The sequence below is a fragment of the Sarcophilus harrisii genome, chromosome 4 (assembly GCF_902635505.1).
Source record: "Sarcophilus harrisii chromosome 4, mSarHar1.11, whole genome shotgun sequence".
NCBI classification, from domain to species: Eukaryota; Metazoa; Chordata; class Mammalia; order Dasyuromorphia; family Dasyuridae; genus Sarcophilus; species Sarcophilus harrisii.
This window is the reverse complement of record NC_045429.1, coordinates 60,709,753-60,736,990: the sequence shown is the minus strand read 5'-3', so window position 1 is coordinate 60,736,990 and position 27,238 is coordinate 60,709,753. Positions and strand designations below refer to the sequence as shown.

The window sequence follows — 27,238 nt, the reverse complement described above, 5'->3', positions numbered from 1 at the left end:
GTTCCTGCATTTCTCAAGTATATATTCATAAGGGCATCTCAAAGAATACTCTTTAAATTAAAGAAATGAATATCTAATGCTGGCCATTTCAGTCATTAGTGGGAAGATATTTTAAAAATCATTTTGTCCAATCCATTTTACATTCCCATTTTATAAGTAGAGAAACAAGGACAGAATGGAATGAAGTAACTTATTTAAGGTGTTATAGCTAGTTAGTAGAAGTGTTCTTCTAATCATATGGAAGACTTGCTAGCTTGCTGGGCCTTCAGATACAAAATAAGTCCTCAATCCTAAAGAAAAATAGTGAGGGGTAACATATAGTCTTAGAAGTAGAAGAGACCCTATAGATTTCCTAAGCCAATCCTCTTTTTATTTTTTAACAAAACATGAGCAAATGAGTTCTGAGAAGTTACCTCTATTCTTATGATGATGTATGTATAATGTATGATTGAAGGCTAGTCTTCCAAACACAGGAATGGAAGCCCATGACAAAATTGAAGTTTAACCTTTTTCTCTTCAAAAAGTACAGAATATATTTCAACTTCCTCCCTTTTCTTGCAGAAACCTTCTTCTTCCCCCACAAAGGGCAAGTTAAAGGAGTTTGTTCTTAAACTCTGAGGAAGAGAAAACAGAAAAATGATCTAATATCATCTTCAAGTATGTAGAGTAAAATGAAATTACAATGAAACATCTGGTTTCATGGGAGAAGTGCTGGTCATTTTCTCCCCTTTCTGGGGAGGAAATAGACTTAACTGATAGAAGAATAGTGAGTGGGTGGGGGAAGCTTAGATACAATAGTTATGAGGCAGTGGTTCTTTTGGAAATTTAAACTACTAAACAATTTTTGGATTAAGATAAAAGATGTCTGTCTGTCTAATATGTCTCAAGTAAAGTCCCATCTGGATTTAGGGATAGCACAGAAAGGAAAAAAAAAGAACTCACAAAGTCTTGGTTATAATCCACAAAAAAAGGACTTATTGACTTCCTTTACTAGATTTTGTTTTCTCTTTCTTCCACTTCTATCTCCATTGAATAAAAAAAAAAAAAAATCAAGAAAAAAATTCTCCCATGGATATTTATAATAAATATGCATAATTCCATATCAAAGTCATTGTATCATAGAATTTAGAATTAGAATGACAGAGTGGTAGATATTGCCTACCTTTTCACTTTATTGATGAAGAAACAGAGATCCATAGAATAGTTGCTTTGTTTCTCTGGGTCTCAGTTTTCTCATTTCTAGAATGAGAGGGTAAATCAATCAGTGAACCATCATTATCAGGCATTTACTATATGCTAGCCCCTCTATTATATGTGAGGGATGCAAAGAAAAAAAAGAAGGTGAGAACCTCTGTCTTTTTATATATATAGCTTTTTATTGATAGAACATATGCATGCATAATTTTTCAACATTATCCCTTGCAATCACTTCTGTTCCAACTTTTCCCTTCCCTCCCTCCACCCCTTCCCCTAGATGGCAGGCAGTCTCATACATGTTAAACATGTTAAAGTATGTCTTAAATATAATATATGTATACCGATCCATACAGTTCTCTTGTTGCACAAGAAAAATCGGATTCAGAAGGTAAAAATAACCTGGGAAGAAAAATAAAAATGCAAGTAGTCCATATTTATTTCCCAGTGTTCCTTCTCTGGGTGTAACTGATTCTGTCCATCATTGATCAATTGGAACTGAACTGGATCTTCTCATTGTCAAAGATAGCCACTTCCATCAGAATATATCCTCATACAGTATTGTCGTTGAAGTGTATAATGATCTCCTGGTTCTGCTCATTTCACTTAGCATCAGTTCATGTAAGTCTTTCCAAGCCCCTCTGTATTCATCTTGCTGGTCATTTCTTACAGAACAATATATTCCATAACATTGATATACCACAATTTACCCAGTCATTCCCCAATTTTAATCCATTCAATTTCTAGTTTCTAGCCACTACCAAAAGGGCTACCACAAACATTTTGGCACATATAGGTCCCTTTCCCTTCTTTAAAATCTCTTTGGGATATAAGCCCAGTAGTAACACTGCTGGATCAAAGGGTATGCACAGTTTGATAACTTTTTGAGCATAGTTCCAAACTACTCTCCAGAATGGTTGGATTCGTTCACAACTCCACCAGCAATGCATCAATGTCCCAGTTTTCCCGCATCCCCTCCAACAATCATCATTATTTTTTCCTGTCATCTTAGCCAATCTGACAGGTGTGTAATGGTATCTTAGAGTTGTCTTAATTTGCATTTCTCTGATTAATAATGACTTGGAGCATCTTTTCATATGACTAGAAATAGTTTCAATTTCTTCATCTGAGAATTGTCTGTTCATATCCTTTGACCATTTTTCAATTGGAGAATGGCTTGATTTTTTATAAATTAGAGTTAATTCTCTATATATTTTGGAAATGAGGCCTTTATCAGAACCTTTGACTGTAAAAATATTTTCCCAGTTTATTGCTTCCCTTCTAATCTTGTCTGCATTAGTTTTGTTTGTACAAAAACTTTTCAGTTTGGTATAATCGAAATTTTCTATTGTGATCAGTAATGATCTCTAGTTCTTCTTTGGTCATAAATTCCTTCCCCTTCCACAGGTCTGAGAGGTAAACTATCCTGTGTTCCTCTAATTTATTTATAATTTCATTCTTTATGCCTAAGGTCATGAACCCATTTTGACCTTATCTTGGTGTACAGTGTTAAGTGTGGATCAATGCCTAGTTTCTGCCATATTAGTTTCCAATTTTCCCAGCAATTTTTATCAAACAATAAGTAGTTTGATAACTTTTTGAGTGTAGTTCCAAATTGTTCTCCAGAATGGTTGGATTCATTCACAATTCCACCAACAATATATCAGTGTCCCAGTTTTCCCGCATCCCCTCCAACATTCATCATTATTTTTTCCTGTCATCTTAGCCAATCTGATAGGTGTGTAGTGGTATCTCAGAGTTGTCTTAATTTGCATTTCTCTGATCAATAGTGATTTGGAACACTTTGAGTAGAAATAGTTTCAATTTCATCATCTGAAAATTGTCTGTTCATATCCTTTGATCACTTATCAATTGGAAAATGGCTTGATTTCCTATAGAGTCAATTCTCTATATATTTTGAAAATGAGGCTTTCATCAGAACTTTCAACTGTAAAAATGTTTCCCATTTATTGCTTCCCTTCTAATCTTATTTACATTAGTTTTGTTTATAGAAAAGCTTCTTAACTTAATATAATCAAAATGTGCTATTTTGTGATCAATAGTGATCTCTAGTTCTTCTTTGGTCACAAATTCCTTCCTCTACCACAAGTCTGAGAGTTTATCCTATGTTCTAATTTATTTATAATTTCATTTTTTACGCCTAAATCATGATCCATTTTGATCTTGTCTTGGTGTACGATGTTAAGTGTGGGTCCATACCTGGTTTCTGCCATACTAATTTCCAGTTTTCCCAGCATTTTTTTGTCAAATAGTGAATTTTTATCCCAAAAGTTGGGATCTTTGGGTTTGTCAAGGAATCTCTGTCTTGTAGGAGCTTGTATTCTAATGGGGGAGACAAGCATGAAAATAATTATATGTGATAACTAAAAGAGCATTTATATAGAACTATAAGTTTTACAAAATGCTGTACATGTTATTTCATTTGATAAAAGATATATACAGAATAGGTGGACAATAACCTATGAGGAGAAACTAGTAGCTGCTGCTAAAGCCTTCTTGCAGAAGGCAGAATTTGAGCTGATTCTTGAAGGGAATCAAGGAGGTAAAAAAGGAAATAATTCTAGTGCAAAGTCACTGAAGTGGGTGATAGGAGTGTCATATTTGAGGAACTCTAGTTGTTTGGATCATATACTACATGGGTTGGGTGGGGTAGATGGAGTAAAGTTTGAGAAGGTTGAAAAGGTAGGAATGGGACAGTTTATAGAGAACTTTAAATGCTAAACCAACTTGATATTTGATCCTGAAGATAATAGGGTGGCAACAGAATTTATTGAGTGGAGGAAGAAGAATGGGTAAGATCTAACCTTTAGGAAAATCACTTTGATAGCTGAATCAAGGATGGATTGGAGTAGGGAGAGACTTGTGATGAGGAGACCAATTAGAAAGATATACCATAGTCCAGGTGAGAGGTGATAAGGATCTGAATAAGGTTTGTGGCTTCATGAGTAGAGAAAAGAGAAAAGACATTATAAAGGTCAGAATGACAGGATATGGTACCTGGATACTGAGGTGATTGAGATGACATTAATGTTGAGAAATGGAATGGTGATTCCCCTGATAGTAACAGGGAAGTTCTCAAGAAGGGAAGATTTGGAGAAAAAGAGAATAACTTTTCTTTTAGATGTGCTGAGTTTTAAATATCCAGTTTGAGAGATCAAAAAGGCATGTGAAACTGTAGGACAGAACTCAAACTATCTTGAAATTATCTGCAGAGATTAAAATTGTACACATGAGATCTACCAAAATCATCAAGTGAGTCAAAAGAGACAAAAGAGAAGAGGGTTCAAATCAGAACATTGGGGGACATCCATTCTTAGAGTGAATGATATGAAAGATCCAGATGTAAAAGCAGCGGTCAGAAAAGTAGAGAACCAGGAGAGATCAATGGCACAAAAAATATAGAAAGGAGAGAATGTATCTAGGAGGAGTGAGGGGGTGGGGGTGGGGTGATTACCAGTGTCAAAATCTTCATGAGGATTGAGAAAAGACCATCAGATTTGACAGTTAAAAGAGCATGAGTAATTTTTTTCCTGAGGCAATCAGGGTTAAGTGACTTGTCCAGGTTCACTCAACTAGGAAGTGTTAAGTGTCTGAGGCCAAATTTGAACTCAGGTCCTCCTCCTGACTTCAGGGCTGTTACTCTATCCACTGTACCACCTAGCGACCCCGCATGAGTAATTTTTGAAAGATCAATTGCAGTTGAATGGTGAGTCTTCCCAAGGAATATAGCCACAAAACAGGGAGGAGAGATTAGGACAATAACTTGCAAGGATGCTCAGATCAAGCCAAAAAGATAACTTCAGTCCATTTACTCCCACTGTTCTCTCTCCAGGAAGGGACCCTATAAGCAGCACTTCTCTTATGAAACCAAATGTCTCATTTGTCATTTAGTTTTATCCTATATACTTGAAGAAGATATTTTCCCTCTTAAGGATGGTGGATACTTGAGTACATTTATAGACAATAAACAACCACTAATGTAGGGAAGATTGAATATGAGTTATATATGTGTGTGATAGCAAGACAATGTTTTGTAAAGGGAAAAAGAGATGAAAGCAAGAGATACATAAAAAGGATACCTCTTCATTCTACTAACAAGTCATAAAAATGGTGGTGAAAGAAGATGTCTCAGACTTGTGAGATAAGGAGGGTAGAACAGAGTGTTCTCAGGAAATGGTCTCAGTTTTTTTTTGTCAGTGAAATATGCAATGAAGTTTTCTAAGGAAAGGGTTTTGAGAGGAAGTACTAAAGAAATTTTGAGGAAAAAGGAGAAGGTTTGGAAAGGCCATTGTGGAGAGTACTGAATTGCTTAAAGAGGAATAGAATAATTACTTCATTGCAATGAGGACCCAGTTGAAGTTGGAGAGAATGCATTTTAGTGCATCTACTAGTCATAGTTTTGTGACTTTCTCCAGTTCTCTTTAGAAACACATGAAGAATAGCAAAAGGGATGGATGGTGGGAGTAATACAGGTTTGAGTATGGCAGTGGGACATGAGGTAAAGAAACTGAGAATGTAGAGTTGAACTGGTTCTAAAATAGGAAAAGGAAAATGGTATAGCCAGTACAGGAATGATGATCTGGGAAAGAATAGATGAGTGAAAATGGCATACTGAGGATGGACAAAAAGAGGGATGTTGTAAGGGAGAGGGAAACATGGAGTTATAAAAGATTTTCATCAGATAAAAGAATTTCAGAGTTCCTGAACATTAAAATGAAATAGTAGTTTGTGTTGGAAATATCAAAGAAATGACCAATTTTTTTTGGTATAGCTAGAGGGAGAGTACAAGAGTAGTAGGTCATGGCAAATGAGTAGGTAGAAAAAGATTTTTTAAGGGAGTACCATTAGTTTTTACATTAAAGTCTTCTGATTTGAAGACAGATATTGGGGAAGAAAGGACATGTCAGGCACTTAATGCAATAAAGAAAGCAGAACAATGCCTTTGAGATTGAGAGAGAAGGGTTTTTAGAATTTGAATTGAGAAATTGGAGGTTGAATTAGATAATCCCTAAAAATCTTCGGGTCCTAGAATTCTAAGATTTTATTCCTTTGGTTTCTGGATCTGCTTCTGTTTTTCCTTGATAAATATATGGAAGTAATCTGTAGCTTTTTACAGCAACAGCCCAATGGAGAATTTGGATAAACCAATTCAAAATCCAGAAAATATCCTTAGATAATGGATTTTTTTGTGGTTTGGGAGGGTTTTTATATTTGCTTATGTTTTATAGCAGATTCTTTGAACCCCTGAGACCATTTGGCCTGCCAACAATTGCTTTTTACTGATTGTTGCTTTGGCCATTGTTTCTCTTTCTACTCTTTTCCTTTTTGACTCATTTTCTTTTCATGGTATTCATCCAGAATTTGCCTCTAGCTTCTTAGGGATGAATATTAGAGGTTAACTGGTCCAGCTTTCGCTTATTTATTTGTTTTTAATAGGTAAGTACACTGAATGTGAAAGTCATTAAATAATGTGATTAAGGTAACCCAAATAGACATTGGGGAACATTTTTTTGATATCCTTGTCCAGACAGTGTCAGCTCTCCTCTGATCAACTTGATCTTTCTTTTTGCCTTGTATCTGCCATTTTACCTTTAAATTTCATTCCATTGACTCCAAATCCAGCATTATTTGGACTTTCAACTTTATCACTAATATGCTGAGTGATCCCAAAGCTGAGGGTTGAACACAGGTCCACTAACTCCAAAACTGGACTTATTTTCGCCCTACTACACTGACATTTTGTTTTATCCTTCTCACAGTGGATTACCTTTCACAGACCTGGACTTATGCATACTGTCCTGTGAGTTATCCAATGGAATCTTGAAAAACTCTCAGATGTTTCACTCTTCAGAGATCACAAAACATTGTGATTGGATGTCTATAATGCCCGTGGCATCAGTGGACCACTTTTCTCTTTCTAAAAGGACTTTTAGAGGGATGGGAATTTCTTCTAGAAATAGCTTTTTAAAGACCTTGAGCAGTTGCTGCTTCCTGAACTCAGCCCAACTGAAACAAACTTAGATGCAGCTGGAAAACTAAGCTCATTTTTATATGGTCTATTTTTAGGTGTCACTTCAGTGTAACCACAAGGATGATGTAATTTGTTTGTTAAACTAGTCTCTATTCCAATACCCCCTAAAAAGGAAAGGGGAACTTTCTCTTTCCTCTTTGGGGAGATGCTGGATTAGAGATTAGGAGAATTACTAGATAAATAGAGATTAGAGATTAAAAGAATAATTTACTACCAAATCTCCACTACTTTTTTGTAAACAAACTTTATAAACAACAACAAAAAATAATTGCTTTTAAAAATATAACTTCAGGATAAATCTACAGTGCTCTTTGACTTGAGAGCTCCTGATTCCTTGATTAGATTTTTAATTTCCATAAATAAAGATTTTTTTCTATTGTAAATATAAGATAAACATTGACATGTTTTAACATATGATCACAAATTATTGGGTATCTATAATACAAATGTGATGAGCCAGAAATTGGAAAGTGCAGGGCTATAGTGAAATGTAAAATGCCCTTGGGTCCAGTTTCTCAATGTTAGATAAGTTTTGTTTAACTCATTTAATTTTCCATGACAGGGAAATAATCTTGGTAAGTGCTAAGTGGATGATCTTGCCTTCAGATCTTTGAATCTGAATGATTAAAATAAATAGAAGAACATCTGTACCAAGGTCTTTAAATCACTTTCTGTCAGTCTCCAATACACATTTTCCTTGCCCCTTTTTTCTTCCTCTGATCTATAAGAGAAATACCAAAGTATCATTTCTCTTAAAAATCTCTTAATTTTTTCAAAGCTCTATTCAACCACTGTCTTCTATATTAGGCCATTCCTAAGCTCCAAGATGCCAGTACTACTCTTTGCAGTAAAGATTTGGCATTTGCCAAAACTTGGAAGTTTTTTTCTGAAAGTTTACAGCCAGCATTGTTCTCTGGTATGAGGACATGTATCTTAAACTGCTTTCTCATTTGGGTGGTTATCTCTTTGAATTCATCTTTGTCCATTTTGAGTTCTCTCTCTGTGTGTGTGTGTCTCTATCTCTCTCTGTCTATCTCTGTCTCTGTGGGTCTGTCTTTCTGTCTCTTCTCTGTCTCTGTGTCTTTCTGTGTCTGTCTGTCTCTCTCTTTTCCTTCACGTGTCTGTGTCTCTCTGTGTGTCTCCCTTCCTTTCCTTTCCCCCCCATACCATTTCTTTCTTTACCTAGCTATTGTCTCTTACTGGTCCAATCTTTGATGAAGGTGAAATTCTAAAATTTCTCCATTTCTTCATACATAAAGTTTCAGTTTGTCTAGCCTTAATGGTTAGTTAACCACACTGATGCCTTCACATTTCTCAACAATATCACAAGCTGAAAACTTTCCTATTCATAAATTTAAAACTCATCAAATATTATTGGCTAACTAACTTATACTAAATACCTTGTGATTTCATTAATTAGGGGTAGGGTAGAACACCATTTGTGACTTGATCCTTTGTCAAATATTTATCTAATAACTGGGTCTCACTCCCATTGTAAATGTTGATGACCATTATCCCAGGGGATCCTGGTTTATTTTGGGGAGAGACTGATCTGAACTTTTAGGAGGAAAATTTTTGAACCAATTGTTTTTACTCTATTTTATCAGAAAGTTATTTTTTAAAAGTTAAGACTGTGGCTGACTATTTGCTGGGAGCACACTTGATTTATGTCAGATACTACCAGAAATCACAGCCCTTTTGGATCATCACTTCTTTGCTAAAGTTGTGGGGCAGAGTATTGATGAATATTATATTCAATCCTCCAGTCCAGTGTCTCTCTCCTGTCTGTCAGCTTGATTTTTTCATTGACCTTATCTTTTCTTTTAGCTTCCTATTTCTCTAGGTATAACATTTTACCCTACTGACTCAAAATCCAATGCAATGTGATCTTTCCACTTTATCTCTGGTATACCAAATAGACATATGGTCAATGAATAATTTTTGTGACAAATATTGTCAAATAATATGCAACTGAAAAATAAGTGTAATCTTATAATTAGGGACACCATAATCCTGGTCCCCCAGACATAACATAGATGTTATTCTCAACTCCTCCGCAATCTGTTGCCAAGACCTTTTTTGTAACATCTCTCAAACATACTCTCTTCTCTTTTCTTCCTTTCCCACTTCTCTGGTGCAGACCCTCATTACATCATGCCTAAACTATTGAAATAGCTTCCTGGTTAGTCTTCCTCTCACAAGCCCTCCAACAAAGTAGTTTTCTAAAAAGAGGTCTGACCATGTCACTTTCCCGTTCAAAGAACTTCAGTGGCTCCCTATTACATCTAGGATCAAATATAACAAAATCCTTTCTTGGGTGTTAAAAACCCTTCATAATTTAACCTTTCCTGTCCTGACCATTCTAGGGCTATTTTACCTTACACCCAACCCCCCTCAAGTATTCTTTGATTCAGTTGCACTGGCTTTTTTGCTGTTCTTCACATAAGCGATTCCATCTTAACTGTTCATTTTCTCTGTCTATCTCACATGTCTGGAATTACTCTCTCTCTTTATCTCTCCTTCCTCATTTCCCTGTCTTCCTTTAAGTCCCAGATAAAGTCACACTCTTACAAGAAGCCTTTCCCAATTATCCTGAATTCTAGAACCTTCCTTCAACTAAATGTTTCCAACTTATCCTGTTTGTAGTTTCTTTGTACATACATATTTTCATATTGTTTTCCTGATTATACTATGATCTCTGTGAGGACAGAGACTGTCTTTTGCCTTATCTGTATCCCTATTTCTTAGCATAGTGCCTGGCACAATAAGTTTTTAATAAATGTTTATTTGTTTACTGACTGACTAGCAAGAGTAAAGCTATGAGCTGGTCTATTTCCCTCATGGCCCAGGGATAGCAAATTCAAGAATCTTACAGAGAAGTAAATGCATAGAATGAAAAGATCTGCTTGAGTTATGATCTGTGTCCCTGGAGGAATATATATCTTGATGAAATTGGACAGTGCTCAAAAGTGTTAATGGATTAATTAATAATATAATATTATATATATAATATAATAATATACATTATTTTCACAATTACTACTCCACTGCATCTATATGCTTCAGGTACACAAAATAGTACATGGCACCCTTAATCTTCTTCATTTGGAATTGCAATAACTTTGACCTCTGAGGTCTAGGGTCCACATTCATTCCCTCAAAATGTAACTTCTCTCAGCACTCTGAGAAAACTGGCTTCCTTCTATGAGATCCTCGATATAAAGGGTAAATGTCTAAGACAGCACCCAAACCACTTTCAAATCCAAAGACTAAGTGAAAGGATGAGAGTAGCTACCATCCTATATTCACTGGTAGAAAACAGGAAACTTCACTGGGATGCTTATCTGCCTTACAAGTCGGAGCTTGATTCTGACTCACCACTCCTTTCCCTGGAGCTCCTGGAGCCAATACCTTTACCAAAGTCTGGTTGATCAGTGTTGTCAGTTCTATTAGACGTTATACTTCTCCCACCCTTTTATCCACACCCTTCCAACAGTCTAAGACTTGATAATAGCAAACTTAAAACATGCTCTAGTCTAATGGAAAAAATGAATGTCACAGAGTCATTGAACCCAGGTACAGGCAAAGCAAGGAGTCTCCTCTTCATCTCCAGCCAGAAGCTATTTAGAAAGAAGGTCTCTAGGTGAAGTTTAGTTGCTTTAATTTTTTTTAACTATCATTTAAAACAAGTTTAAAAATGGTACTTATAATATCCAAAGAGGGGAAATTTGCAAGCCTGAATAATATGAAATATAGTTTTGGAAAGGATTCTATACTTACTTCCCATTAGATTGCTAACCACAAAAATAAATGTCTCCTCTCTTAATGCTTCCAGATGAGTACCTTGGATAGATTGTGTTCCTTGCTTTCACTTCTTGTTTTAGAAGACTAGAATATATCAGTTCCATTCAACTGCTGCAATACTATTCCCCAAGGTTGCAGGGCAGTGATTTTCAGGGAAAGAGTGGGATTGGGGCAAAAAGAAAAGAGGAATCAATTTTAGTTAACTTCAAAGAAGATATGAGTCTCTTACACATAAAACCAGACTAATACTCTATGTGTGTCTCTGTCTCTATCTCTCTTTCTTTCTCTGTCTCTATCTCTGTCCCTCTGTCTGTGACTCTGTCTTTGTCTATATCTGTGTTTCTCTCTCTCTCTCTCTCTCTCTCTCTCTCTCTCTCTCTCTCTGTCTGTCTCATTTTTCTGTCTTTCATTTCTGGATGTTTATAACTGAATGAGAGCATAGCACAGAATGTGTCAAGAATAGAATGTAGATGAAGAGTTATCTGTAGTCAGAATACAGCAGAATGAATGGACACAAAGAATAGTGCTATGAATTAGAGGATGATAAGAATCAGAAGATGATGCTGGATTTGTGGGAAGATACACAGTCAATGACCCTTTAGGTGTTGTCTTCCCCTACTTGAATATAAACTTTCTGAGTACAGGGACTTGCTTAAGACCAAATCAAACTTGAATCAGATAAGATCTAGAACCTAGATGCAGAACCACTGAATCTCCAATTCACTGTGGCATCTCTAAGACAACTGCAGGTGATGATGAGCTGAAGCTAGGTACAACTTTCCCCTGCTTGAGTTCTGTAAGTTGATAATTTTGGATGGTCTTGGATGATGTTATAAATATCCAAAAGGCCCTTGGCAGGAAAAAAAAAAAAAGGTTCCCTAAAATATCTCATTTGATCCTTTTGATAAGTTTGGGAGTTGTTATTATTATCTCCTTTTTACAGATGAGACAAATCACACAGGTTGTAAATGTCTGAGGCTGAATTTGACAGACCTAGGCCCAGTGTTCCAATTATTGCACCACCCAGTAAACCTGATATTGATGACTTTTGTATAACTTCATTGTCAAACTCAATGCTTCTTAAACTTTTTCCACTTGGGACCCCTTTTTACCCAAGAAATTTTTTCATGACCTTGGGTGTATAAGTATATAAAATAGGTTTAAAAATCACACATTAACTGATAATAAATCATAATTTTGCAACCCTGCATTCAAAAGTTATTCATGTACCCTCATGTGAGGGATAGAAATCCTGTCCAAAAACGATTACTCAGAGACCTCTCGAAGTAATAAGTAGAAAAGTTGTTTATTTAATTAATTCTCATGAGAATGAGCAGTTCCACCATGAGGAGGGAAAGAGAGCTCATGGTAGAAGGACTAAAGAAGTGGATAAGGTATACAGTCTTTATAGGGTCTTTTAGATACAAAGGATTACATCATGTGTTTGAGGAACATTAAGAGGTAGGTGCCCCCCCCCCCCTTTTTTATTGGATGTTATTCGTACCAAAAACAGCAGACTCCTAGTTCCGGGAGGAATCACACATCAGGCAACTAATTGTTTAAACATCAATGGTTTGAACAGCAATAAATGCCATCATTCTAGGTTGGATACATCCTTTGAATTTCTTCACTTATCTTTACTAGAGGAAGCTGCTGGAAATTCTTTACCTTATCTTTACTAAAGGAAGCTGCTGGAAGTTCTTCAATTACACACACACACATTCATATGGGGTCACCACTCATAGTTTAAGGAACTTTGACTGAGCCCTAATTTCATGATCTTGAAGCTTTCCTGCTCTAGCCATGAATTTATGATACCTGCTTAGTCTTAAAACTTTCCTTTCTTCCTATCTTCTAGGTGGTCATTCATTTGGATATCATGTCAAATAAGGCTTCTAGATTCCTAGGCAGAAGATGCCCCTGTTAAAGATCACTCACATTTTTGTTTGAGTCTATTCTAAATACTTCTATCAACACTTCCTTGTCCCAACACAATGGTGTTTTCAATTGGTGCAATTCATTTGCAAATTCTAGGAAAGACCATCTTTCACCAGAGACTCAGAATGAGAAGGGTACATCCCTCTTACAATAAGAAAACTCTCTCAATAGCTCAGCTTGACTTAAGTAGCTGATAGGGTCCTTCCTATAAGGGATTCCCAACCCTCTCCATCAGAAGAACTCTTCAATCAATGGCATCTAAGTTAACTATCTGAAAAAACTTCTTGTCAAAGAGGGATTAGGGTTGCTGTATTTGACTAAAGAGGTGTAGCTACAAAAGAGAAATTTAGTCTTTTTTACAAAGAAAAGCTTCCAACAGCATCATTAAAAATGGGCTACTTCAGAGAGTAGTGGCCCCTCACTATTAAGTTTTCAAAAAATGAGTATTTGTCATATGTGTTTTATAAGAAATTTCTTGTTCGATACAGTTTGAGTAGATGGCCTTTGAGGTTCCAGCCAAATCTGAGGTTCTGTGATTCTTTGATTTCCCACCCTGCCACTTACTTGTTTTCCCCACCAAGTCCTCCTCCATGTTACGTTATACCAATCATAAAAGCTATCCTCAGTTCTACTGCAAAGTTCAGGTTCTCTTTTCACTGCAACTAGAATATGCATGGGGAAAAAATGTGAAGATCAGATCACAGCAATTTTTCCCTGGCTGGGGAGGGTGCTTCTGCTATGCCAGAGAAAAATCAATCACCCCTACCATTCTAGCAGCTCGATAAACATTTCTTAAGCACCTGTTATATGCCAGGTACCATGACAAGTTCTGGGGTTGCAAAAGACAAAAGCAAAAAAAAATTCTTGATTTTGGGGACTATATATATATATATATATATATATAATTTTGCTGTGGCAATTGGGATTAAGTGACTAGTGGGCACCTTACATTGTAATGGGCATTAAACACATTCTATAGGTATACATATACATAAAATCTATTTTAAATGGTTCTTTACAGTGAAGAGTAGAAACATCAAGGAAAGGCAGAAAAGGCCTTGTACAGAAGGTGATACTTGACTTGAATCCTGAAGAAAAACAGAGTACAAACTCTCTGGACAAGAGAGGAAAGAAAACACTTCAGACATTGGTGACAACTAGTGCACATTCATAGAGATGGGAGATAGATTAAAAAGTATGAGTCACAAATAGACTATTTTGGCTGTCCCAGATGAAGGGAAGAATGGGTAACAAGATTACAGCTGTCACAGCAATCCATTTATTATCCCTAATAGATAATGTGAAGTTATGAGAAGGACAGAAGACTGGAGAGGAAAAAGATCTTTGAGATACTAGTGCTAATACTGGTAGAATTTGAAGAGAAGAGGTAGAATTTGAATTTGTAGAGGTCTGTAACTGGTCTTGGTTTACCAACCACATAAGGAGTTTTTGTTGTCTTTGTTGTTGGAAATGGGGTACAGTCAAAAAAAAATCTGGTGAGGATCCTCTCTCAAATGGACCCAGCCTAAAGCACAGAGTATATGACCCTGCTGTTGCTGCAGTCTCTGTGGTGTCCATGCTTTCCCCCTATTAGAAAGAGACAGGAGATTACCATGGCTTTGTGAGCTTGGAAAGCTTAGAATGGTAAGAGGCCTAGAAGCAGACACACTAAGGTGCTTCCAGATTATAACCTGCATCAACCCTCCAACCCACTTTATCCCTTTGACATTTAAATTGGAAGGGAATGCAAAAGAAGTTTCCCACAGCAATGATCATCTTTTATATTATCACACTTTTTTGAGAAGTGTGAGTGGTTCACAATAATAAAAATTTTTCTTGAAGAAGGTCTAAAGTTTCTCCACATCTATATTCCACCCTTTCTCTCCCATTCAGGAATCCTCTCTACAATGTCTAGGACACAAGGTCATTTCCCTCTGCTAGAACACTTTCAAGTGCCTTATGGATCCACTATCCCATAAAGTTATTAGTATCCAGATTTGGACATGGTATTCCAAAGATGGTTTCAGTTGTGCTCAGTAGAATGGGACTATCACCTCTTCTGAAAGGAACACTTTATTTTTCTTAATGTATCGAAAGGTTCTACTGGTTCTCTGGGCAATTGCATCATGGTGTTGACTCATATGTTGGAGGTATGCACTAGGATTCCCTTTTGGTATCAAAATCTCCAATCTGCCCCTGGATGGTTGCTACACTCTAGAATACATGTAATGACAGAGAATGGGATTAAAGTTTGTTCTCCTCCCTGGGAATTCCCAGGCTTCTAATGCTCTTCCTTCAGTAAGGAAACAAAACCAGGGATGCTTTTTTCCCCAATGAATTTGCCATGCAGATATAAATAGTTCCTTTTCAATTCATATGCTCTAATGTCCTTATTAGACCCATGTGAACAGTGAATTACTCTGCCCTCTGTACTTTCCCAGTAGACCATAACTTTAGTTTTGGGGAAGTGTAGCCCAGTGCTTAGTGACTCCTTTCTTTTTTTGCTTCCAGATTCAATTCAAATATGGCAGTAGAGTGTAATGGAAAGAGAATTGGATCTGGAGTCAAAGGATTCTGTTTATGATACCACCATTCTTCCTATTATTTGGCTCTGATGGAATTAAAACAGCAAATGGGAGTGGAAATGGGGTGGAATACACTGACTTCATTTTGTGATTCAATTCTAGAGTTAACTCAATTCCTTTTTAATTCAGTTATGGGCCTAGCCCAATTTCTGTCTTGTAAGAATTTTTTATTCAATTGTGGGAACTGGGAGAAAACCTTTTTGCATTATTTGACCTTAGCCCTCCATGGCTGGAAAGCTGAATCATCTTTACCTGTTGTTTACAGACTACATTAAAATGAGATTACCTATTTTTGTATATGGTTAATTGCTTTCTTTAAATTAATTGGTCTTATTTAATTGCTTTCAAGGCATGAAAATCTGTTTCCCCCTAAATTCAGGGTCAAGTGTGATTTGTTGTTCAATTTGCATGCATTGCTTAATAAATTGATATATTTGGAAATTTAAAGCTTTTGTTTCCCCAGCCATTTCATCTTTCACTTGCCACAATTCCCAACTATTAAGCTGTAAGTTTTTTGAAGGAGGGAATTGTTTTTAGCATCCTTTTTTTATTCTTGGTAGTTGTCATAGCATTTGGTGCAAAGCAGGTTTTTAATTGATTGATTGATTGAACATTAGTGTCATCTTTGACTCTCTTCTTCTTTTTCATCTTCTATATCCAATCAGTTGCCAAGTCTTATCTATTTTACCTCCATGAGATCTCTTGAATCCACAGCATTTCAACTCATCCCTGAGTTTAGGCCTCGGTATTTAGACTATTGCAATTATTTCTTAAACAGTCTCCCTGGTCCTAGTCTCTCTTTTTTAATCTATCCCCTCCATAGTTGTTCAATTGATATCCTTAAATCACAGCAGATTTAATTATATCACTCTACTATTCAAGAATCGTCAATGATTATTATTATAATCATCATTAATTATTAATGGAGAGGGAGTGTGGTACAATGGAAAGCGTGATGGATTTAGAATCATAGGAATTAGTTAAAAACTTAGCTCTGCTTTCTATCTGTATGATTTGGGGCAGTCATTTGACCTTTCTTGAAGGACTTGAAGGAAAACTTCAGTTTCCACAAATGGAGTATGGGAGATTTTGACTGCATGATCTTTAAAATCCTTCCAGTTCTAGATTGATGTCCCTTTGACCTTATTGCTTTTAAATAAAATAAAAAAGCAGAATTCTCAACCTAGAATTTAAAACCCTCCATAATATTATTCCTACCTATCTTTTCAGTTGTGTTTCATATTATTGTCTTCCATGTATTCTATACTTTCCATTCTCATTGTACTGGTTTTCTACTTTTTCCCTATGTAATATATTCCATCAATGAATTCTGTGATTTTGCATGCACTGAGTGAGCACAGTGGTGCAATAGAGAGATCAATAGGCTGCTGGGAGTCAGGAGTCAGGAAGACCTGACAAATTCAGTCTCAGCCATTTACTTAGCTGTAAGTCATTTAACATTTCTCTGCCTCAATTTCCTTAACAGGAAAATGGAGATAGAACCTACTTTATAGGGTTGTTATGAGCATTAGATGAAATCATATGTAGAAAGTTCCCAGGTTCTTAATCAATTCTTATTTCCATCCTCCCTCATGTCTGGATTTCACTCATTTTCTCTTTACTATCAGAACTGATAGATTCTTTCAAAGCATAGCTCATCGCTACCTTCTATGTCAACACTTGTTATCTCTAGAGCTAGTGGTGTTTTTTCTCTTAAATTTACTTTGTATTATTATGTATAAATTTTGTGTTTCCTTATTTATACAAATGATTATATAGCATATAACTGAGACCATTTCTTAACATAAGCTGCCACCACAATCACTACAATCCCTACATTGTACCACAAATCAACCAGCAACATCTGATATCACTGAGGGGATACATGCATCTTTTCCTTCCCCAATGTAATCCTTAACATCTCAATGCCTCATTCTCACCAGGACTAGACTGCCCACTGTCACCTGGATGCTGTCACCTCTGTTCCCATTCCTGTGAGAGGCATCCTAGAGCCCCACTTCACTCTGACTCTTGAACCTATTATCATGGTTGAGAATCATCTACCATACCATTGTTCTCCAAGGATTTTGGGATGCCTTTCCATTTTTCCATTTTGAAAGACTTCTATAATATGAAATACAACTGAAAATACAACTTCAAATTTAAGTACCATTTTGTTGTTTTATCTGCCACGTGCTGGATGAAGCAGTTTGGTACCCTGAGGAAGAAACTGGATACCACATGGGCTAAAAAATCCAAACCACTGTAATACATTGATCACCATTTTCCATCAGATCCTGAAGGATATAGCCCAGGACCCTGAATCCAGCAATCTTGGGAAGAACAAAATTCCTAAGATCTGCTAGTCTGCTCCTAGCCTAGTTCCCATAACCATCATTGAGGAGAGAGATCATTGTAAAGAAAGGGATCATCTTCCTTTTCACCACCAGCAACAACTACTGACCAGATGCTACCAAGAGGTAGAAAAGAACAAGAGTTCTGGGAATGGCAACACCCCCTCATATCACTGGTCCTGCTTCTATCTCATGCATCAAGGTCATCACCCAAGGAAGTAATTTCAGTGGAGAAAGAGTCAGTCTTACCCACTATGGCCACTCAATTGCTACTCACAGATTGGGCAATTTGGCTTAGATGAAGTAACAGGTGACCTTGAGGAACAGATAAGACACGGCATGTTCCAGACTAGCCAAACCATCATAATGATCACAATTTCCCCTTAGATTTTGATGTATGCATCCCAGAATCTTGAATGTGAAAGATTTGGGGTAGGCACTTGTTTGTAGCCCAGTGTCTTCAACCATCATTGTGGGAAATAATCCCTATGGAGATACAGCCTGGCCACTGCCCCTGCAGGTGGTAAAGACACAGCAACTGAAGATCTCAAAAAGAAAGTTTGTGTCACTACAAACTCTTGGCAACATCAATTGATTCAATATCAGAAACTGATGTCATTTTATCAGTGAAAATGACATTAAATAAGTGCCATTCCCAACTACTTTCCTGCTGGGACCTTGGGAACTTTCCAACTGAGTTGCAGCTAAAACCTTCCACAAGTGTTGTCTCCTCCATTAGAATAGAAATACCTTGAGAGCAGAAATTTGACTTGATTTTCTTCTTATGTCCCTAGGACTTAACACAGTATTTGGTAGATAAGGAATACTGAAATACTTTTCCATTCAATTATACTTCCCCATCTCTCATTATAACATGAGACCCTTGAGAAGAGGTACTTTCATTTTTGTTTTTGTATATCTTGCACAGAGGAGACACTTAATGTATGATTAGCGATGGAATTGTTAATTGAATTGACTTGATCTCTGTGATCTACAACCAGCTTGCCCCTGAAAACAAGTCATTTTACTTCCCTAAGCAGTAGTTGCTTCAAATGATATTTAGCTAAGATGGTCTTGGGTGTTCCTTTATGTTCATGATCTAATAAGTTGCCTTTCATTCACATATTTCTTTCACATATCAATTCTTCCTGATTTAATTCATCATTCTGGCAAAAAGGATCAGGGTACTTTGCCCAGTAAATGTTGGCAAGATGTGTTCTGTATGGAGCCCTTTGTTCTAGAGATCATGTTCAAACAGAGCCTGCATTTCCTGACCACTGAGGAGGAAGTTAAAGGTCACACATTCCAATATTCATCCAGGTACTGTGTTACTCAGTGAACATTAGCCCTGGTTCTCCTTGTCCTCCTTCACACTAAAGGATAACTAAGAATGAGGAAAAGAAAAGGTGACTTCCCAAGTTTGAAATATTCTTATCTAGAGTATGCAATGAGTATCTTACCTATCATCTAAAACATTGTAATCATTCCTTTCGGGTTTCTGGAGAGATTGTGATATACCTTGTATATACTCCAGCAGATGCTCAGATATTTTTGATGAATGTATGAATTTCCCGTTTATCTTATTCCTGCTCCTCATGGAGTCAGCCAGAGGCTTCGTCACTATGCTTTCCTTGTTTTACCTCTTCTTTCTGAAGTAGACAATGACTCCATGGGATTTTCTCTTTCCAGGGCTTCCTATCACCTTACCTGTACCTCATCTACCTGAACTACACTTTATGCTATAGATCCACCCATTCAACTTCCTTGTCCTGTGCCTCTCTCCTTCAGAACCTTGCTAAATGACAGGCAAACAAGAGAAATTAAATTTAGCCTGGGTTGATAATGATTTAACATTTCACATTCTCCCATATTGAGAAAGTTAGGGCCACTATAGGCATAGAGATGTATGTAGGATAGAATCTGTTATAAACCATCATCCTACTATGGGATCAGATCACACAGCTAATATGTGTTGAGTGTCTAAGGCTAGATTTTAACTCATGTCCTCCTGATTTCAGAACAGAATTATGTTCACTGCAGACTGACCAAAAAAAAAAAAAGTTATTAAGCACCTACTATGTGCCATCCACTACCTTAAGCATGAGAATATAAAGAAAGGCAAAATAGATCCCCTGTTCACAAGAAGGACATGGTTTAATAGGGAGACAACATTAAAATAACTTGTGCAAACAAGATATATACAGGAAAAAATAGAGATAATCAATGGAAGGACGGCACAGCATGATGGGAGATCAAGAAAGGCTTCTCATAAAAGAAAGGATTTTTTACTGATTGGTTATAAAACAAAATCAAAAGGTAGATTTCCAATCATTACTGAAAATCAACTTTGTATATCTTGCTACTTCAGTTAAGTGACTCAGCATTTGGGCCCCATGCCTAGACTGTTATTGCACTGGAATTGCCTGGCAAACTGACAGAGACCTCAGGATACTATTAATTTGAACTATTAGTGACCTACTTCTTCTTCTTCTTCTTCTTTTGGTAATATATTTCATTTACTACGACTGTGACCAGAATCAGAGATCTGCTTTCTGGTTCCCTGTGAATCTGGAGGACAGAGCCCCATTGGGGGAACCACTTGACCTAAATACAGTGGTAGGGATGAATAATTCTCAAGGGTTACCCTTTTAATAGGAAAGTAAGCAGCTAATTAGCTGAACAGGATAATGCTTGGCACACAGACTTTTACGGGAAATAGCAATCTGAGACCCTACTGTCATTTGAAAATAGCTGGAAACAGAATAAAGGAACTCCCCAGTTCAATTTATTAGGCGGGCTCTGGAATATTCCCAGAAATTATCAAAATTATAAACACTCTTTTTCTCTAAGTGCCTCCTTTTCACTTCAGAGTCAACTAATGAGTTTTCTTCTCCCATAGTCTTGCTGTTCTTTTATCAATATCAAATACTTAATTTGCAAACTTTTAAAAAAAGTCATCATTGATGGCCATGTGTTTTGTTAGTGTTATCGAATAACAATCAACAAATATAAGTGAACATAATAAAAATATAGAAGCTGTGATGGAGCTTGTAGCTGAAATAATCTATGTGCTCTTGAAAAGCAGAGAAAAAAAGTCCAGTTTATATATGAATATAGCCAGAATAATTAATCAAAAACTGAAAATATAACAAAAATTCAGATCTGACATTTCATACTTGCCTGTTCTTTATGGCCATGTTATTGGAATTATCAATTAAAAACATGTAAGGTTTTCTTGAGTACATTAAACTGATTGAACCATTTACTTTTTTCTCATCTGGACAATCTGCAAATAAAAATATCATACTTTTGCTGAGTTCTGAATATAAAATCTGGCATTTCTAACTTTATATCTGGTGAAAAATAGCAACAGGGGAAAAGAACATGAACTTAGATTTATTTCCCAGGCATATTTGTATGGGTGTGATCTCTTACAAAAATTCTTGTATGAGGGAAACCCCTATCCTGCTACCAGTTAAAACATTATTACCATAAAATCTGAGGAAATACCATAACAAGTCAGACCAATGGAATTCAGGACATTTTTTAGGGATCATCAAGAGACATCTTGCAGGGATGGTCTTCTTTCATGTTGCCTGTGAAGAGTTAGGGATATAGTCTAATCATCCACATCTTTCCTTAATAAGCTATTATAGATTAATTGTCCACTTTAAAAGAAATCATGTGTATTTTTATCTGACACAGTGTTCCACGTGCATACAATCCTCTAAAGCAGAGTTTCTTTTCTGTTTTTTGAAAACACCCAAATTGGTCTCTTTCATGCTTTAAGAAAGAGTCATTGTCACAAGTATGAGCAAATTCTTCCTAATCTGCTCAGCCCACAGCACTTCTACTTGAGGGTCCTCTGAGCAAAAAAAAAAAAAAAACTGCTATTTTTTTTTACTTGTTCCCATGTATATGGAAATATGAGGGCAATTTTAATAAGATCCTCTTAAAAACAGTACCAGAAAAAGGGTGTGGCTTGCTGTCTGAAGTGAGCATATGTAGTCAGGAGAACTCAGTCCCCAAATTGACATTTTTATGCAGTTATTGTTGAATTGTTTCAGTTGTGACTCTTTGTCTTTGCCCTAATAAAAGGGACTGGTTTGCCATTTTCTTCTCTAGCTCATTTTACAGATGAGGAAACTGAGGCAAATAGAGTTTTTTTTTTTTTTTTTTTTTTTTTTTTGCCTAAGGTCCCATAGCTGGGAAGTATTTAAGGCTGAATTTGAACTCTGGCCCAGCACTCTATCTATTGCATTACCTAGTTGCCTTAGTTGATCGGGGGCAAATAGGAGTTAAATAACTTACTTGCCCAATGTCGCAGAGCTAATAAGTAGGCTATATTTGACCTCAGATATTCCTGACTCTAGTCCTCTGTTCTGGTCCATTGCACCACCCAAATGTCCACAAAATTGACATTAGATACCAGCTAATCAAAACCCTTCATTTTACAATATTTTTTTTAAAAAAATAGCCAAACCTGAGCTTCAAAGGAATGATGTGACTTGACCAAAGTTAAATAGGTTTGCAGAACTAGTCAATCACCTGAAAAACAATAGAACCAAAACTAGATACAAGCAATAAGAGTGGAATACTAATATACTTTAATATAGTGATAGATCTGCTATCTCCTCAATGTGATTATTCTACCACCACTACCACCAATGATACCTCTTGTAAACCCTACACAATGAGTTAATCAGTGTGCTGAGCATCTTCAAAATCTCTTGACAATATGCGTATTTGGGGGAAGGCTGGGATTGATGAGGTCTCTCTTGAATCTTATGATTGTAAGAGTCAGGATATAACTTGGACTTTTGACAAACATCTGGACTGAGTGTACAAAAAGACTCCCTCATCATCTCTCTTCTTGATAGTATGCTTCCTTGTTCTTGGTCCTCAAAACCATATTATAAAATGAAAGTGTTCGTTGTTTAACAAGATTATACAACCTGAAAGAGCAATGGTATATAAGCTGTACTTTGTGACACCTCAAAGTCCATTGGCAAGAAGGAATCTTGCTATCCAGCCTGGCTACTGAACAATATGCTGCTCCTTTGGGACCTTAAGGAACTGCATGCATTCTTAGTCTGAATGCTTTTCTTCTGTTAGTCACTGAATTAAGCCTATCTGCTTGCCTCGTCCTTAATCTATGTGAAGTGATTAGAATCTGAATTCATCCACTGCAGGGTACTAATAATTAGCACATGGGCAATATACCCCCTTCTCATTGCTTTCATAAGACTCGTCCAGCTCCTTTACCAATCATATATCTGATCACTTTTAAGCATCTTCTCATGTCCATTTGAATTTCCATAGAACATTATTGATTACTTTTGCCTATTGCAAATTTCTCCATTGCCTCTTTAGTGAAATGCAATTTTGATTCCTCAGAGAAGAATTTCATGGCATTTCAAAATGCACAGTAATGTAGTATCAACAGAATAATATTTGAATAAAAAGACAGGACTTAATTTCAGGGAAAAGCTAGGTAACTGAAACTGATGCACAATTTCCCATATACAATACAAGTCATATTTCCCCTCCTTTTCAACCCAAGCTTTGTGAGACAATTGTCTGATTATGAATATTGTCAAGTCCTGAAATAAATCAAAACCATAATTCACAAAGCACAACATCTTGGCAAATAAGTCTGCCACCCTGGGAGATGTACAGTAGATTTCCCAACTAAAGAGACCCAGAAAAATGTTAGGAAGAAAGTGGGAGGAGACAGTAGGAGGTGGCAAGACTTGATGTAGAGATTCAACAGTGGCCCTTGGCCATCTGGACAAGGAAAGACGCTTTATTCTGGTAGTTTTAATCTTCATGCCATGAATCTTAATGGAAAATGGCAAGAACACTATCAGCTGAGATCCAGCTTGAGTTGGGCTTCCCATAAGGCAACATCTCTGGGTGGAAAGCTAGGGTGTGATTCAGCTCACCCGAATCTCATGATCTTAAGGGTAGGAATGTAAGGACATTACTGGAATTTTGACATTATTATGATGACTAAGAGATATTCAAAATTACCATTGGTATTAACAATTTTCTGTCATTACATTAACAAATTATATTAATAGTTTAAAACAAATTAATTAATAGTTAATTAATATAATTAATAGTAATAATTAATATTAATACTAAATAAAACATAAAACAGAAACATATTTGACCCTCCAAATGTAAAATGAATTTCCTCTACTGGTGGAGTCCTTCAGATATTCATATTTGAGAATGTCATTCTATTGATTGCATCAATTCTAAAACTTTGCAGAAGCTCCTAATTACAGAAGTCCAAAAATCAATTAAGATCATCCACACAGGTAAAGCTAAATGGATAAAAATTATCCAGAATATGATTTGAGGTTAAATAGAAAGCCCATAAAACTGATACAGCAATACATATATTTTGAATCGATTTCTTCCCTCTCCTTCCCGCTCCCCTCCCCCCCCTTGAAGGGAATGAACTATGCCTACAATTGAACAAATCAAATGACTAAAAGAATAAACTAAAAATGCTGCCCTATTGTCTGACTCCAAGGTTCTTACCTTCAAGGAGGGTAAATCTCATTGGAAAGACATGAACAAAAAAACCCTAAAGAGTAATGTGGGCAGATTAAGTAAAAAACAAAATATTTCAATCACAGCTTGAGATGAGAAAGAGATACTAGAAAGCACTAACATGCAATAAAAAGTACAGAGAACAAGGGACATGAAAATTGAGAGAGAAGCAGGCTATTTCACTCAGAAATAGTCATGAAAGCTTTTTAAAAGAGGTTAAAAATTTGAGCTCAGGATTGTATTTCAAGATGTAAATACTAAACATAAACTGCATACTTCCCAACTATATAGGTCCTACTTCCCTCTTAGGCCTTGACTTAGGAATTCCTTAAAACACCTACATTATTTTATTTGCTTCTTTCTGATACTTTTCTAGATTCTAAGAGAGAACCTTCTTGGAACCATTCATCCCATTAACTCTTTCCTAATTGTATCAGAACAAGATGGGAATCTGTCCTGAAGGGGAAAGTCCTATTCCAAATTTATTTCCTAGTCTTTTAAACTTGTCTCAACTTCCCAACCAAGTAATATTTAGGATTTTGCCAGTCTCTGGTATCTTCCCTTCTCAACCCCCCCCCCCAAACCAAACTCAAAAATGAACCCCCTTTCTTCAGCAGAATGACAATCTTTCTTCAGATGCTAATAACTATAAGCATCCACCTCCCTTTTTGTGACCCCTTCCCCGCCCACTCATTCATTCACTCAGTAAATATTTTTCAAATACCTTCTCTAACTTTTAAGTACCTATTTTAGGAGCTGGGGTTAAAAAGACAAACCCACACAGTAGAGTTAACTTGAATTCTAGAAGGCTATTTATTTACAAGGAAAAGAACAAAATCAATTGATGGAAAGAAAAATATGTGAGATATAAGTTCACATAAAATGGAATCTGACCAGACTATACTCACTAATTCTTTCTGAGACTTACTATTTCCTTGATCTAAACCAATGCTCATTCTCAGAGTTTTCATGATAATTTACTGAAACTTGGAGCAACTATTAAGCCACATTCCTTATTGTTCTAATTACCAGGTTTACCCATTCCACCTCTATCTCCCTTTCTCCTTCTGTACATGTACAAACACATAACCATGGATCTATCTAGCAAGAATCAATCAGCCAGCAAGCACTTATTAAGCATGTATTATACACCAGTGTTATACACCAGGGATATAAATATAGGTAAACACAAAATAAAACAAAGCAACAAAACAATTTTTGTCCTCTAATTCCAAGGGAAGAGATAATAATAAACAGCTAGGTATATAATATGTGTATATGTATGTGTGCATGTGTGTATATATATATATATATATATATATATATATATATATATACATGAAATAGCTAGATAAATATAGATAATATATTAGATAATATTTATTATACATGAAGAGGGAATAGAAATAAGATAATCTGAATGGAAGAAGGCACTAGTAGTTGGGAATAGGAAAGAAAGAGTTATATGTCTTTTTCAAAAGGTGAAATTTGAACTAAATGATGAAGAAAACCAGGGAAGTCAGGAGTTAGAAGTGAGATGTCCAAGTATTCCAAGAATGGGGCACAATTTTTGAAGGGCAAAGGCAAGAAAGAGCCCAGAGATTGAGAGTTCTGTCCATGGCAGTCCAGCATAGTCATATCATAGAATGCATACAAGGCATGAAATTACGAGAAGACCAGAAAAATATCAAGGGATCAGGTTGTGAAGTGCTTTAAGTGTCAAACAAAGAAATTTTTATACAATATTGGAATAGGTTGTCACTGGGGCTTTCTGAGCAAGGAGTTAGTTACATGTTCAGACCTGCACTTCAGAAAACTCACTTTGGCAATTGAATGGCAAATGGATCAGAATATGGAAAGATTTGAATTAGAGAGAGCAATTAAAAGCCTATAAAAATTGAAGTAGTGTATTTTCAGGCACTGAACGAGGACCATGTTTGTGCACAGAAGGGGATGGATATACATGAGAGATGCAGTAAATTTGACAGATAATTGGATTTGTGGGTAAGAACGAAGACTAAACAACTGGACAACAACAATAAGCTACTCACTATTAGCTCATTCTCCATTTACAACACCTGTAATATAATATACATATGTTTATACATTCATATATATAATGTCTACATGCATATATGTGCATATATATCACATAAATGTATATTTATCATATATGTATATTTATTCATTTGTATATACATATACACATATGCACATATATGTAATAATTCACTTGACTGTTCCTCCAACCACAATTTAATCTATATGTATTTTTCTTCCATTTTGTTTTTCCAGGGTCAATATCTAAACCATTCAGGACCTCTTTTCACCCAAGAAATTTTATATAACTCAGGATATATAGGTATATAAAAGAGTTATGCAAACCAAAGATTTACTGATAATAAAGTATAATTTCATGATCCCCAAATTCAATTAAGTGATTCCATATGGGATTGTTACCTACAGTTTAAGAAATTTTGATTTAAACTAATATCTCTCTTATTTTTTTTAGACCATATCACTATAGGTTTCTTTAAAGAGGTTTTGTAAGATTCTAGTACCCAGCAATCAATACAATGTCTTCCACAAATAATATTTAGAGATTCTCACCATTAAAATCAAGTCCTTCTTCTGTTTAAACTCTGCACAGGATATCATTTATGACACTGGAAAATATTTTAAATAAGCTGTTGTCTCTCTGTTTGATATTAGTTCTCAGTGGTTCATTGAACTGTCATTACATAATT

At 36.0% G+C, this 27,238-nt stretch overlaps 1 long non-coding RNA gene across 1 annotated transcript; it reads right to left on the bottom strand.

Moving 5' to 3' along the window:
* Positions 1 to 137: 137 nt before the first annotated feature.
* On the bottom strand, positions 138 to 27,238 carry LOC116423544. Its single transcript, XR_004234153.1, has 4 exons — positions 27,102 to 27,238; positions 11,027 to 11,169; positions 1,163 to 1,239; positions 138 to 614 (listed from the first exon to the last, which is right to left on the bottom strand). It is a non-coding gene; the product is annotated as an uncharacterized LOC116423544 (long non-coding RNA).